This window comes from Pongo pygmaeus, chromosome 6 (assembly GCF_028885625.2).
Source record: "Pongo pygmaeus isolate AG05252 chromosome 6, NHGRI_mPonPyg2-v2.0_pri, whole genome shotgun sequence".
NCBI classification, from domain to species: domain Eukaryota; kingdom Metazoa; phylum Chordata; class Mammalia; order Primates; family Hominidae; genus Pongo; species Pongo pygmaeus.
Window position 1 is genome coordinate 30,146,935 of NC_072379.2, and position 13,394 is coordinate 30,160,328.

At 43.3% G+C, this 13,394-nt stretch overlaps 1 pseudogene; it reads left to right on the forward strand.

Annotated features, from left to right (window-relative positions):
* Nucleotides 1–13,394, forward strand: part of LOC129040195 (beta-glucuronidase-like) — a 63,274-nt pseudogene that overhangs the window by 11,729 nt on the left and 38,151 nt on the right.

The window sequence follows — 13,394 nt, forward strand, 5'->3', positions numbered from 1 at the left end:
CTAGACCCACAATCTAATGTTTTGATTAAACTATATTCACAGGGTATAAAACCTATAATAATTTTAGGGTTTAGTGATAATAGGAGAATAGGTGCAAGGTGTACAAGTATTAGCATATTTTCTCGTGTGGAGGAAGGTTTAATACTGTTAATGTAATCTGTAAGTGTTCCTTGTGTTGTGATAAGCACATATAGGGAATAAAGGGCTGTGATTAATATATTCGTCCTATAAGCTTATTGATGATGTTTGATCAGGAGAATGAAGCTACCCTTACAAAGAGTTCTATTAGATTAATGGTGGGGGGTAAGCCAAGGTTAGTAAGGTTTGCTATAAGTCATCAAAAGGCTGTTAGTGGGAGTAGTGTTTGAAGACCTCAAAAGAGTAATATGATTCGGCTGTGGATTCACTCATAGTTTGAATTTGCTAGGCAGAATAGTAAGGATGAAGTAAGTCTGTGGGCAATTATGAGGGTGATTGCACCGGTAAAGCTTCAGGGAGTTTGAATGAGGATAGCCATAATAACAAGTGCTGTATGACTTACAGAGGAATATGCAATAAGTGATTTTAGATCAGTTTGTCATAGACAAATAGAGCTTATCATAACTATCCCTCATAAGGATAACAGGAGGAAGGGGTAAGGTGTATATTCTGTCAGGGGGCTGAGGATAAGGGTAAGCCGTATTATGCCATAGCCGCCTGGTTTTAGGAGAACCGCTGCAAGTACTATTGAGCCTGCAATAGGGGCTTGTACGTGGGCTTTAGGAATTCATAGGTGAAGTCCATGTAGGGGTATTTTTACTGTAAAACCCATAATACATGCTAATCATATAAGGTTATTGGATCAGGAAATTAACAGTTCTTGGGTGGTAAATATTATTATCGTGTTCAGTGAAGCGAAGGTATTTTGAGTATAAATAAGTATAATAAGCAGGGGGAAGAGATCCCACTAGTGTATAAAATAAGAAATATGAGCTTGCATTGAGGCGTTCTGGTTGGTTACCTCAGGGGGTGATAATAATTAAGGTAGGGATAAATGTAGCTTCAAAGAGAATACAAAATATAATTAGCTCTGTGGCTGTGAATTCCATAATTAAAGAAAATTATAGGGAAATCAATATGGAAATAATAGAGCTTTTTCCATGGAGGTGACTCACTGGAGAGGTGGTACTGGCTTGCTGTAATTATAAGAGGTGGTAGTCAGGCTGTTAAGATTAGAAGGGGTGATGTCAGCAGATCAGAAGAGAAAGTTAATGAGAAGTTGAATAGATTGTCATTGAATTGATTAAAAAATAATAGGGCAATGAAGCTGATGATTAGGCTGTGAATAGTCATATTGCTTCAGATTATAGAGTTTTTAGAGAGTCATTTTATTGGAAGCAGTATAATTATTGGAATAATAATAATTTTTAGCATTGAAGTCAATTTAGGTTATGTATATAGTCTAGGTCATAGGTGTTGGAAATTGAAACTAGTATGGCAGGGCCCGCTGTGGCTTCGCAGGCAGCAAATACTAGGAGGGTAATGGGTATTATGAATGCTAGGGTGAAATGTATATTTAAAGTTATAAGGGTATTTATGATGAATAATGATAATATTATTCCTTCTAGGCATAGTGGGGATGATATCAGGTGGGATCGAAGATTAATATCCCCAGAAGTGATGTGGTATATGCTAATATGATATTGATACAAATAGAGGGCATTTGGTAAATATGTTCTATCATAATCTAATGAGTCAAAATCATGTATTTTGACTTAAACTATCTACCAATTCAGTTCAATCTAATCCTTTTGGAGTTCATTCATAAGTTAACCCTAGGACTAAAATGATAACTAGTATAAGGGCTGTGCTGATTATTAGTGTCAGGTTGCTTGTTTGAAGGGCTCATGGCAAGGGTAGTAGGAGGACAATTTCTAAGTCAAATAGGAGGAATGTGATGGCTACTAGAAAAAATTTTATGGAGAAGGGAATGTGGGTGGAGGGTAGTGGGTCAAATCCGCATTCATAGGGGCTGGATTTTTTTTATATAAATATTAAGTTGTGGGAGCCAAAATGTAATAACTATTAGTGATAGGGCTAATAGGGCGTTGACTGCTAGGGCAGGTTAATTACTCTTTTTCAGATGTTGTCGAAACTGATTGGAAGTCAATGGCACAGTTTATACTAAAAGAGTAAGATCCTCATCAGTAAATAGAAATATAGAAGAATAGTCATACTACGTCTACAAAGTGTCAATATCAGGCCACGGCTTCAAAGCCGAAGTGATGGCTAGATGTAAAGTGTTATTTTAATTGGCAGGGGAGACAGATAGTGAGAAATGTTGATCCAATAATGATGTGAAGTCTGTGAAAGCCTGTAGGTGTGAAGAATGTTGAGCCATAAATTCCATCAGAAATAGCAAAGGGAGCCTCGAAGTATTCTGAGACTTGTAGGAGGGTGAAGTAAATACCGAAGGTAATTGTGATAAGTAGTGCTTGAATTATTTGTTTTTGATTATTTTCTATTAGGCTGTGATGGGCTCAAGTAATTGAAATCCCTGATGCAAGTAATACAGATGTATTCGGGGGGGGGGGGAGGTACTTCCAGAGGGTCGAGGGAGAAATGCCTGTTGGGGGTCAGTGTCCTCCTGGTTCTGGAGTTGGGGCTAGACTAGAATGGTAGAATGCCCAGAAGAACCCAGCAAAAGAAAAACAAAAAATTACTTCTGAGATATTAAATAGAACTATTCCATATCGGAGGACTTTTTGGACAGTTGTTGTATGGTGGCTTTGAAATGTACTTTCTCAGATAATGTCATGTCACCATTGATATATAGTCAGTGTATTGTTTAGTAGGCCTAAGGTTAAAAGAGTAATAGAGTTAAAGTGAAATCATAATAGCTAGGCCAGATGTTATTAGGAGAGCTGAGAGAGCCCCTGTTAACAGCCAAGGGCTGGGTTTGACTAAACGATAGGGGTGTGTTTGGTGGGTCGTTATGTGTTGTCATATAAATAAAGGCTTACTAATAGCATAAAGACACAAGCTTGGATATGGGCCACAGCGAATTCGAGAGTGGTCAATAGAATTAGAATAATAAGGGTGATTGAAGCTGTGGGAAGGTTAATAGTTGATAATACCAGTGTGGTTCCTCCAGTTAAGTGTATGAGTAAGTGACCGGCTGTAATGTTGGCTGTTAAACGTACAGCTAGTGCCATTGGTTGAATAAGTGGACTAATGGTTTTGATGATTACTAGTATAGGGGTAAGTGGAATGTGTGTGCCTGGTAGTAGGAAGTGAGCTAAGGAGTTTTTAGTTTTCAAGTAGAAGCCTGTGATTACCGTGCCTGCTCATAAGGGGATTGCTATACCGAGATTTATTGATAATCGGGTAGTTGGTGTAAATGAGTGGTGTGGAAACCCAAGGAGATTGGCTAAGGCAATAAAGAGAATTAGGGATATTAGTATAAGGGATCAGGTTCATCCTTTAATAGTATGTGTGATTATTATTTGTTTTAGAACAAGTTGAACTAGTCATTGTTGAATAGAAATCAGTTGGTTATTGATTAGGTAGTTGGAGGTTGGAAGTAGTGTGGTGGGAAAGAAGATGATTAGTGCTGCTGAGGGTAAACCTAGGATTGTTGGGGCAGTAAATGAGGTGAGCAGATTTTAGTTCATTTTAGTTCTCAAGGGTTGTTAACGTTTTTGTGTTTTAATTATTTTTGGTGTAGGGGGTGTGTGGTAAATGAACTTTGATAGTTTTAATTGAATAATGGAGAATAAAGTTATGATTGTTGATATAGTAATAATAGGTCGTGTGGAAGTATCTAGTCGAGGCATTCACTGTAGAGAGGTGTGATTTCTTTCAGTCTTTAACTGAAAAGGTTAACACTGGGGTAGCTTTACAGTGATATTATAGTGCAGATATAGACCAAGTTTTGAAAGTTTTTAATGGGACTAATTCTAGAACAATAGGTATAAAACTGTGGTTAAATCCACAAATTTCTGAGCATTGTATTGTCCGTAGTAGATGCCTGATCATGTAGCAGGTAAGGCAAATTGGTTTAAGCGTCCAGGGATTGCATCTGTTTTTAACCCTAGTGAGGGAATAGTTCATTAGTGCAGGAGATCTTCGGGTGCGATTAACATACGGATGGGAATTTCTCTTGGGAAGATTGTTTGGTTATTGACTTCAAGGAGTCGAAGTTCTCCTCATTTTAAGTCAGCTGTTGGAAGCATAAGAATTGAAGCTTAATTCTTCATAATCTGTGTACTCGTAGCTTCAATACCATTGATGTCCAATTGTTTTAACAGTGAGAGAAGGGTTATTGATTTCATCTGTTATATACAGGCTACGTAGGGATGGGAGGGCAATTAAGATTAAGCTGATGGCAGGCAAGATAGTTCAGACAGTCTGTAATTCTTGGGCATCTGTGGTGCTAGTATGAATTAGTTTTGTTGTGTTAGAGAAATAATGTATAGAACCAGGGAACTAATTAGGAAAATAATTATAAGAGTGTGGTCATGGAAGGTAAGCAGTTCTTCTGTAAAAGGGGATGAAGCGTCTTGAAGACCTAATTGAACTGGATGGGCCATTAAGATATATAGGGCTTAACCTATAACTTAACTTTGACAAAGTTATGAAATAATTTTGCTAATATCGAGAAACTTACAGAGGTTATGGGATTGGCTTGAAACAGTCTGTGGAGGTTCGATTCCTTCCTTTTTCACTTAGGTCCTCATGTAGGTTGGTTCTTCGAATGTGTGAAAGGGTGTTAGACAGCCATACAGTCATTCTAAGTTGGTAGATGGTTGTGCAATTGTTAGAACTTTTCGTTTTGAAGCAAAGGCTTCTCAGATCATGAAAATTATTAGCATTACTGCTGTTAGGGAAATAAATGAGCCTCTGGATGAAATAATATTTCATGTGGTGTATGCGTTGGGATAATTGGAGTAACATCGAGGCATACTGGATAGGCCGAGGAAATGCTGCGGGGGAAAAAGTTAAACTGACACCTCTAAATATGATGGCAAAGTCAATTTTAACACAGATTTGATTAAGTGTATAACCTGAAAATAGGGGGAATCAGTGGACAAAGCCTCCTATAATAGCAAATACGGCTCCTATTGATAAGACATAAGGAAATGGGCTACAACATAATATGTGTCATGTAAAACAATATCTAGTGTTGAATTGGCTAGTACAATGCCGGTTAGACCTCCTACTGTAAAAAGGAAAATAAATCCCAGGGCTTAGAGTATTGTGGGAGATCATTTGATGTTACTGCCATGTAGTGTAGCTGATCAGCTAGACTTTGACACCAGTAGGAATAGCAATAATTACAGTAGCAGAGGTGAAGTATGCTCATGTATCTACATCTGTTCCTACTGTCAATATGTGGCGAGCCCATACAATAATCCCTAAGAAGCCAATTGATATTATGGCTTACACTATGCCCATGTACCCAAATGGCTCTTTTTTTCCAGAATAGTATGTTGTGATATGGGAAATTATCCTGAAGCCCGGTAGGATGAGGATATAGACTTTGGGGTGACCAGAGAATCAGAGTAAGTGCTGATATACAATAGGATTTGCCTCCACCAGCTGGGTCGAAAAAAGTAATATTAAGATTGCGGTCAGTTAACAGTATTATAGTGTCGGTGGCTAGGACTGGCAGAGAACGGAGTAGGAGAACTGCTGTAATTAGGACTAATCAGACGAAAAGGGGTGTGTGACATTGGGACATAGGTGGAGGATTTATGTTAATAATTGTGATAAAGTTAATGGCACCTAAAATAGAAGAGACACCTGCCAAATGGAGTGAGAAGATGGGTAAATCTACAGAGGCTCCTGCGTGTGTTAGGTTTCCTGCTAAGCGGGGGGTAGACCGTTAAGCCGGTTCCAGCGCCAGCCTTTACTACAGTGGATGCAAGTAATAGTAGGAAAGAGGGTGAGAGGGGTCAGAAACTCATATTATTTATCCGGGAAAATGCTATGTTGGGGGCGCCAATTATCGGAGGGATTAACCAGTTGCTGAAACCTCCAATTATAGTTGGTATTACTATAAAGAAAATTATGAAAAATGCATGACCGGTAAAGATGACATTGTAAATTTGATCATCTCCTAGTAGAGTGCCTGGTTGGTGAATAAGGAGGCTTAAGGCTGTAGCCACTATCCCTGCTCATGCACCAAATAGCAGGTGTAATGTCCCGATATCTTTATGGTTGGATGAGAACAATCCACAGTTGGTGAACATAAGTGAAGTGAGAAAAGGTAAAAAGGCTGAGTAAGCATTAGACAGTAAATCTAAAGACAGAGGTCAAGGCCTCTTTTTAGCAGCCCCGAGGTGATTTTCATGTTGCATTGCAAATTCAAAGGAGCACCTTCAATCCTGCTGGGGCTTCTCTGCCTTTTTCCCCCAGAGGCGGGAGAAGTAGATTGAAGCCAGTTGATAGAGTGTTTAGGTATTAACTAAATTTTTGTGGGTTTAAGTCCCACCAGTCTAGCCATGGCTTAGCTTAATTAAAGTGATTGATTTGCATTCAACTGATGCAGAATACAGTTTTGCAGTCTTTAGGTTTTTTGCAGAAACTAAGTATAATTCACTTTTTAAGAGCTTTGAAGGCTCTTGGACTTACTTAACCTAAATTTCTAGATTATAGGTAGCGTTACTGGAGAGATTGGTAGGAGGAGGGTAGAGAAGATGGTAAGTGGGGGGAGAAGTTATACGGGTTTTGTGTTTTCAAACTATCATTTTATTTTTATATTATTGGATGTGGGGAATATTGTCACTGAAGTGGAGTAAACTAAGCATATGTAAATATACAGATTGAGTAGAGTTATGATAGCTATAATGATTGGGATAATAAGACTTATTTTTTGTAAACTCTTGAATGGTGATTCATTTAGGCAGGAATCCTATGAATGGAGGTAAACCTCCTAGGGATAATTGATAGAATTATAGATACTAACCATGTTAATTTGTTTCAGGCGTGGGATAGTGATAGGGTTGTGGTGCTTGAATTCAGGCTGAGTGCTAGGAATACAGTGGTGGTTAAGATGAAGTAAATAGGTTAAAAATGGTAATGTTTGGGTTATATATTAGTACTGCTCTTATTCAACCTATGTGAGTAATTGGGGAGTAGACTAGAATTTTACGTCGTTGTGTTGGGTTAAGTCCTCCTCCACTGCCCACCGTAATAGGTAGGATTGAGAGAGATAGGATGTTCGTGTTTACTGATGGAAAAATTTGATGTATAACCGAAATAGAAGCTAGATTGTCATGTGAGGAGGAGGATACCGGATGTTAGGAAAGTTCCTTGAGTTACTTCTGGAGCTCAGAAGTGAAAAGGGGCTATCCTTAGTTTTATTACTAAGGCTGTTATTATTATTAAGGATGAAAATTGATTAATAGTATTTATTATTGTTCACTGTCTGAAACAGGTTATTGGAGAGAATACTTATTATGAGGACTATAGATGTGGTTGCCTGTATAAGGAAATATTTAGTGTCTGTTTCTGTAGAGCGGGGGTTTATTTTTTTAATTAAGATTGGGATGAGGGCTAATATATTTATTTCTAAGCCTGTTCAGATGAAAAATCAGTGTGAGCCTAGCATTGTGATAAGAGTACCTGTAAAAATAGTAAGGTAAATAATAAGTTGAGCTAATGGGTTAATTAGGACGGGAAGGGTGTAACCAACATTTTCGGGGTATGGGCCTGATAGCTGATTTAGCTGACCTTATCTTAGGACGTGGTGTGATAGGTAGCATGGGGAATTTTGGATTCTCAGGGGTGGGTTCAATTCCTATAGTTCTAGAAATAAGAGGTTGAAATCCTATTGTTTACTCTATCAAAGTAATTATTTTGTCAGCCATATTTCTTACATTTGAGGTGGGATGCTGGAGATTAGGATGGGTATTAAGATATGTCATATACAGAATGCTAGTGTAAGTGGTAGAAAGGTTTTTCATAGGAGGTATATGAGTTGATTGTAGCCGAAACGGGGATATGCTGTTTGAATTCATAAAAATAGGGAAGTTAAGAGGAGGCTCTTGGTAATGAAATATGTAGTATAGAGTTCTGGTGAATATATAGTGTGTAATGTTCCTAGAAAAATTGTAGTAGTTAGGGCATTTATTATGATGATATTCATGTATTCTGCTATGAAGAAGAGGGCAAATGGACCTGCAGTATATTCGATGTTGGAACCTGAGACTAACTCTGATTCTCCTTCTGTTAGGTAAAAGGGGCTCGGTTAGTTTCTGCTAATATGGAGAGAAATCATATTATGCCTAGGGGACTCCAGAAGTGCTGATCCAGAGAGAGTGTCTAAAAATCTATTCTCAGAAATGAAGGAAGGCCTTATGTCCATGAAACAGCAGATAGTATTAAAATAATCATTGTAATACCTATAACACAAGGAGAACTGGAATAGAGAACCAGAAGATTGCTGTGGTGACAATTCTGCTGCCTCCATCGATGGGGCATACCCCATTCTAAGTGGGAAATCTGTTTTTAGACAATTCCATTAAAAAGTTCCTGTCACTGGGTATGGTGGCTCACACCTGTAATCCCAGCACTTTGGGAGGCTGATAGGGAAGGATCTTTTGATCCCAAGGTAGGAAGCCATCCTGGCCAACATAGCAAAACCTCTTCTCTACAAAAAATAAAAAGAATGAATAATTAGCCAGCTGTGGTGGTGTATGTCTGTAGTTCTAGCTATTCAGGAGGCTGAGGAAGGAGGATCCCTTGAGCCTGGGACTTCTTGAGGCTGCAGGGAGGTATGATCACACCACTGCACTCCAGGCTGGGCAACAGAGTGAGACCTGGTCTCTAAAAAAAAGAAAGGAAAAAGGTTTTCTCCCTAACCAAACTACAATTAGCTGACCAGTGCCTGTCACCCATGAACTTGAACACATGTGGTCTGACCCCACTGGAAGGAACGAGCCTGTCTTAGTTCAGGGAGATGCAGGATTTGCATAGCTCTTCTCCAGGACTGAGCTACTACTCACATTTGCCTCTCCTGTTCTGCTATCAACTGGCTTGATCTTTTTCTCTTCCTTTGTCTTTTAACATCTATTTACACCAAAGCTCAGTACTGGCTTCCTATGGCTGCTGTAATACATTACCACAAATAAAAAATAATAATAATAATAATGATTTTGGCCAGGCATGGTGGCTCACACCTGTAATCCCAGTGCTTTTGGAGGCCGAGGCAGGCAGATCTCTTGAGACCACAAGAGTTCAAGACCAGCCTGGCCAACATGGTGAAATCTCATCTCTACTAAAAATACAAAAGTTAGCTGGGCGTGGTGGCATGTGCCTATAGTCCCAGCTACTTGAGAGGCTGAGGTGGGAGAATCACATGAACCTAGGAGGCAGAGGTTGCAGTGAGCCGAGACCATGCCCCTGCACTCCAGCCTAGGTGATAGAGTGAGATTCCTTCCTAAAAAAAGAAAAAAGAGAAACCAAACTTTTTAAATAAATTTATTTTATTTTTTAAAAACTGAGATGGGGTCTTAAACTCCTAAGCTCAAGCCATCCACCTGCCTCAACCTCCCAAAGTGCTGGGATTATAAGCATGAGCCACCATGCCCGGCCTAACCCATGAATTCAATGACTCAACGTAATATGTGTTATCTTATAATTCTGGACATCACAAGTCTAAAATTGGTTTTTCTGAGATGAAATCAAGTGTCAGCCAGGATCTGGAGAAGGATCCATTTCCCTGTTTTTTTCCAGTTTCTAGAGGCCACCTGCATTCCTTGGCTTGTAGTTCATTCTTCCGTCTGCAAGAGCAGTGGTGTAGCATCTTCAGGTCTCTCTCTGCTTCCATTGTTGATCTTACTTTTTTTTGAGACAGAGTCTCGCTCTGTCACCCAGGCTGGAGTGCAGTGACGTGATCTCGGCTCACTGCAACCTCTGCCTCCCGGGTTCAAGCAATTCTCCCGCCTCAGCCTCTCAAGTAGTTGGGACTACCGGTGCCCGCCACCACGCCTGGCTAATATTTTTGTATTTTTAGTAGAGATAGGGTTTCACCATGTTGATCAGGCTGGTCTCAAACTCCCGAACTCAGGTGATCCACCCACCTTGGCCTCCCAGAGTGCTGGGATTTCAGGCATGAGCCTCCACACCTGGCCTAGTCCCATTACTTTCAGTGGGAAAATCCGCAATTACTTTTGTACCAATGTAATAGTAACATCAAGGATCACTGGTCACAGATCAGTGTGACAGATATTATTATAATAATTATAGGATGGGCGTGGTGGCTCATGCCTGTAATCCCAGCACTATGGAAGGCTGAGGCGGGTGGATCACCTGAGGTCAGGAGTTCAAGACCACCCGGAATAAAATGGTGAAACCCTGTCTCTATTGAAATGCAAAAACTTAGCCGGGCATGGTGGTGTATGCCTGTAGTCCCAGCTGTTTGGGAGACTGAGCCAGGAGAATTGCTTGAACCCGGGAGGTGGAGGTTGCAATGAGTGGAGATCACACCATTGCACTTCAGCCTGGGCAACAAGAGGGAAATTCTGTCTCAAATAATAATAATAATTATTATTATTATTGTTATTCTGGGCACAGTGGCTCATGCCTGAAATCCCAGCACTTTGGGAGGCCAAGGCGGGTGGATCACATGAGGTCAGGAGTTCGAGATCAGCCTTGCAAACATGGTAAAACCCTGTCTCTACTAAAAATACAAATATTAGCTGGAAGTGGTGGTGGATACCTGCAATCCCAGCTACTTGGGAGGCTGAGGCAGAATTGCTTGAACCCAAGAGGGGAAGGTTGCAGTGAGCTGAGATCATGCCATTGCACTTTAGCCTGGTTGACAAGAGCAAGACTCTGTCTAAAAAATAAATAAAATAAAATGAAGAGGAGGAGGAGGAAACAGCCAGGTGAGGTGACTCACGCCTGTAAAGGAAGAGGAGGAGGAGGAGGAAGAGGAGGAGGAGGTGGTGGTCCTGGTGGTGGTGGTGGTAGAAACAGCCAGGCGTGATGGCTCATGCCTGTAGAGGAGGAGTTGGAGTTGGAGGAGGAGGAGGAAACAGCCAGGCAAGGAGGCTCATGCCTGTAAAGGAGGAGGAGAAGGAGGAGGAGGAGGAGGAAGAAGAAAAAACAGAGGAGGAGTAAACAGCCAGGCAGGTGGCTCAGGCCTGTAGAGGAGGAGGAGGAGGAAACAGCCAGGCAAGGTGGCTCATGCCTGTAAATGAGGAGGAGGAGGAAACAGCCAGGCAGGGTGGCTCATGCCTGTAAATGAGGAGGAGGAGGAAACAGCCAGGCAGGTGGCTCAGGCCTGTAGAGGAGGAGGAGGAGGAAACAGCCAGGCACACTGCCTCCTGCCTGTAAATGAGGAGGAGGAGGAAACAGACAGGCATGGTGGCTCACGCCTGTAAAGGAGGAGGAGGAGGAAACAGCCAGGCGAGGAGGCTCATGCGTGTGAATGAGGAAGAGGAGGACGCAGCCAGGCGCAGTGCCACATGCCTGTAAATGAGGAGGAGGAAACAGCCAGGAGAGGTGGCTCACGCCTGTAAATGAGGAGATGGAGGAGGAGGTGGAGGAGGAGGCGGCGGCAACAGCCAGTCGAGGTGGCTCACACATGTAAATGAGGAGGAGGAGGAGGAAACAGCCAGGCGAGGTGGCTCATGCCTGTAAATGAGGAGGAGGAAACAGCCAGGCGAGGTGGCTCACACCTGTAGAGGAGGAGGAGGAGGAGGAAACAGCCAGGCGAGGTGGCTCACACCTGTAGAGGAGGAGGAGGAGGAGGAAACAGCCAGGCGAGGTGGCTCACACCTGTAGAGGAGGAGGAGGAGGAGGAAACAGCCAGGCGAGGTGGCTCACACCTGTAGAGGAGGAGGAAGAAACAGCCAGGCGAGGTGGCTCACACATGTAAATGAGGAGGAGGAGGAAACAGCCAGGCGAGGTGGCTCACACCTGTAGAGGAGGAGGAGGAGGAAACAGCCAGGTGTGGTGGCTCACGCCTGTAGAGGAGGAAGAGGAGGAAACAGGCAAGGTGGCTCATGCTGGTAAAGGAGGAGGCGGAGGGAGAGGGGGATGGGGGGAGAAGGAGGAGGTGGAGGAGGTGGAGGAGGAGGAGGAGGAAAATAAAGCCAGGAGGAGGAGGGGGAAACAGCCAGGTGCAGTGCCTCACGCCTATAGAGAAGGAGGAGGAAACAGCCAGCCGAGGTGGCTCACGCCTGTAAATGAGGAGGAGGAAACAGCCAGGTGTGGTGGCTCGCGCCTGTAGAGGAGGAAGAGGAGGAAACAGGCAAGGTGGCTCATGCTGGTAAAGGAGGAGGCGGAGGGAGAGGGGGATGGGGGGAGAAGGAGGAGGTGGAGGAGGTGGAGGAGGAGGAGGAGGAGGAAAATAAAGCCAGGAGGAGGAGGGGGAAACAGCCAGGCACAGTGCCTCACGCCTATAGAGAAGGAGGAGGAAACAGCCAGCCGAGGTGGCTCACGCCTGTAAATGAGGAGGAAAGAGGCAGGTGAGGTGGCTCACACCTGTAAAGAAGGAAGAGGAAACAGCCAGGTGCAGTGCCTCACGCCTGTAGAGGAGGAAGAGTAGGAAAGAGCCAGGCGAGGTGGTTCACGCCTGTGGAGGAGGAGGAGGAGGAGGAGGAGGAGGAGGAGGAGGAGGAGGAGGAGGAAACAGCCAGGCATGGTGGCTCACGCCTGTAAATGAGGAGCAGGTGGAGGTAACAGCTAGGCAAGGTGGCTTATGCTTGTAAATGACGAGAAGGAAGAGGAAACAACCAGGTGAGGTGGCTCATACCTGTAAATGAGGAGGAGGAAAAGGAAACAGCCAGGTGAGGCAGCTCACACCTGTAAATGAGGAGGAGGAAGAGAAGGAAACAGCCAGGTGAGGTGGCTCACGCCTGTGAATGAGGAAGAGGAGGAAACAGTCAGGTGTAGTGTCTCACGCCTGTAGAGGAGGAGTAGGAGGAAACAGCCAGGAGAGGTGGCTCATGCCTGTAAATGAGGAGGAGGAGGAATAGGAAACAGCCAGGCGAGGTGGCTCATGCCTGTAAAGGAGGAGGAAACAGCCAGGCACAGTGCCTCACGCCTGTAGAGGAGGAGGAGAAAACAGCCAGGCGAGGTGGCTCACGCCTGTAAATGAGGAGGACGACACAGCCAGGCGCAGTGCCTCATGCCTGTAAATGAGGAGGAGGAGGAGGAAACAGCCAGCCATGGTGGCTTATGCCTGTAAATGCGGAGGAGGAAACAGCCAGGCGAGGTGGCTCATGCCTATAGAGTAGGCGGAGGAAACAGCCAGGTGCAGTGCCTCAGGCCTGTAGAGGAAGAGGAGGAAACAGCCAGGCACAGTGCCTCACGCCTGTAGAACAGGAGGAGGAGGAGGAAACAGCCAGGCAAGGTGGCTCACACCTGTAAATGAGGAAGACAAAATAGCCAGGTGATGT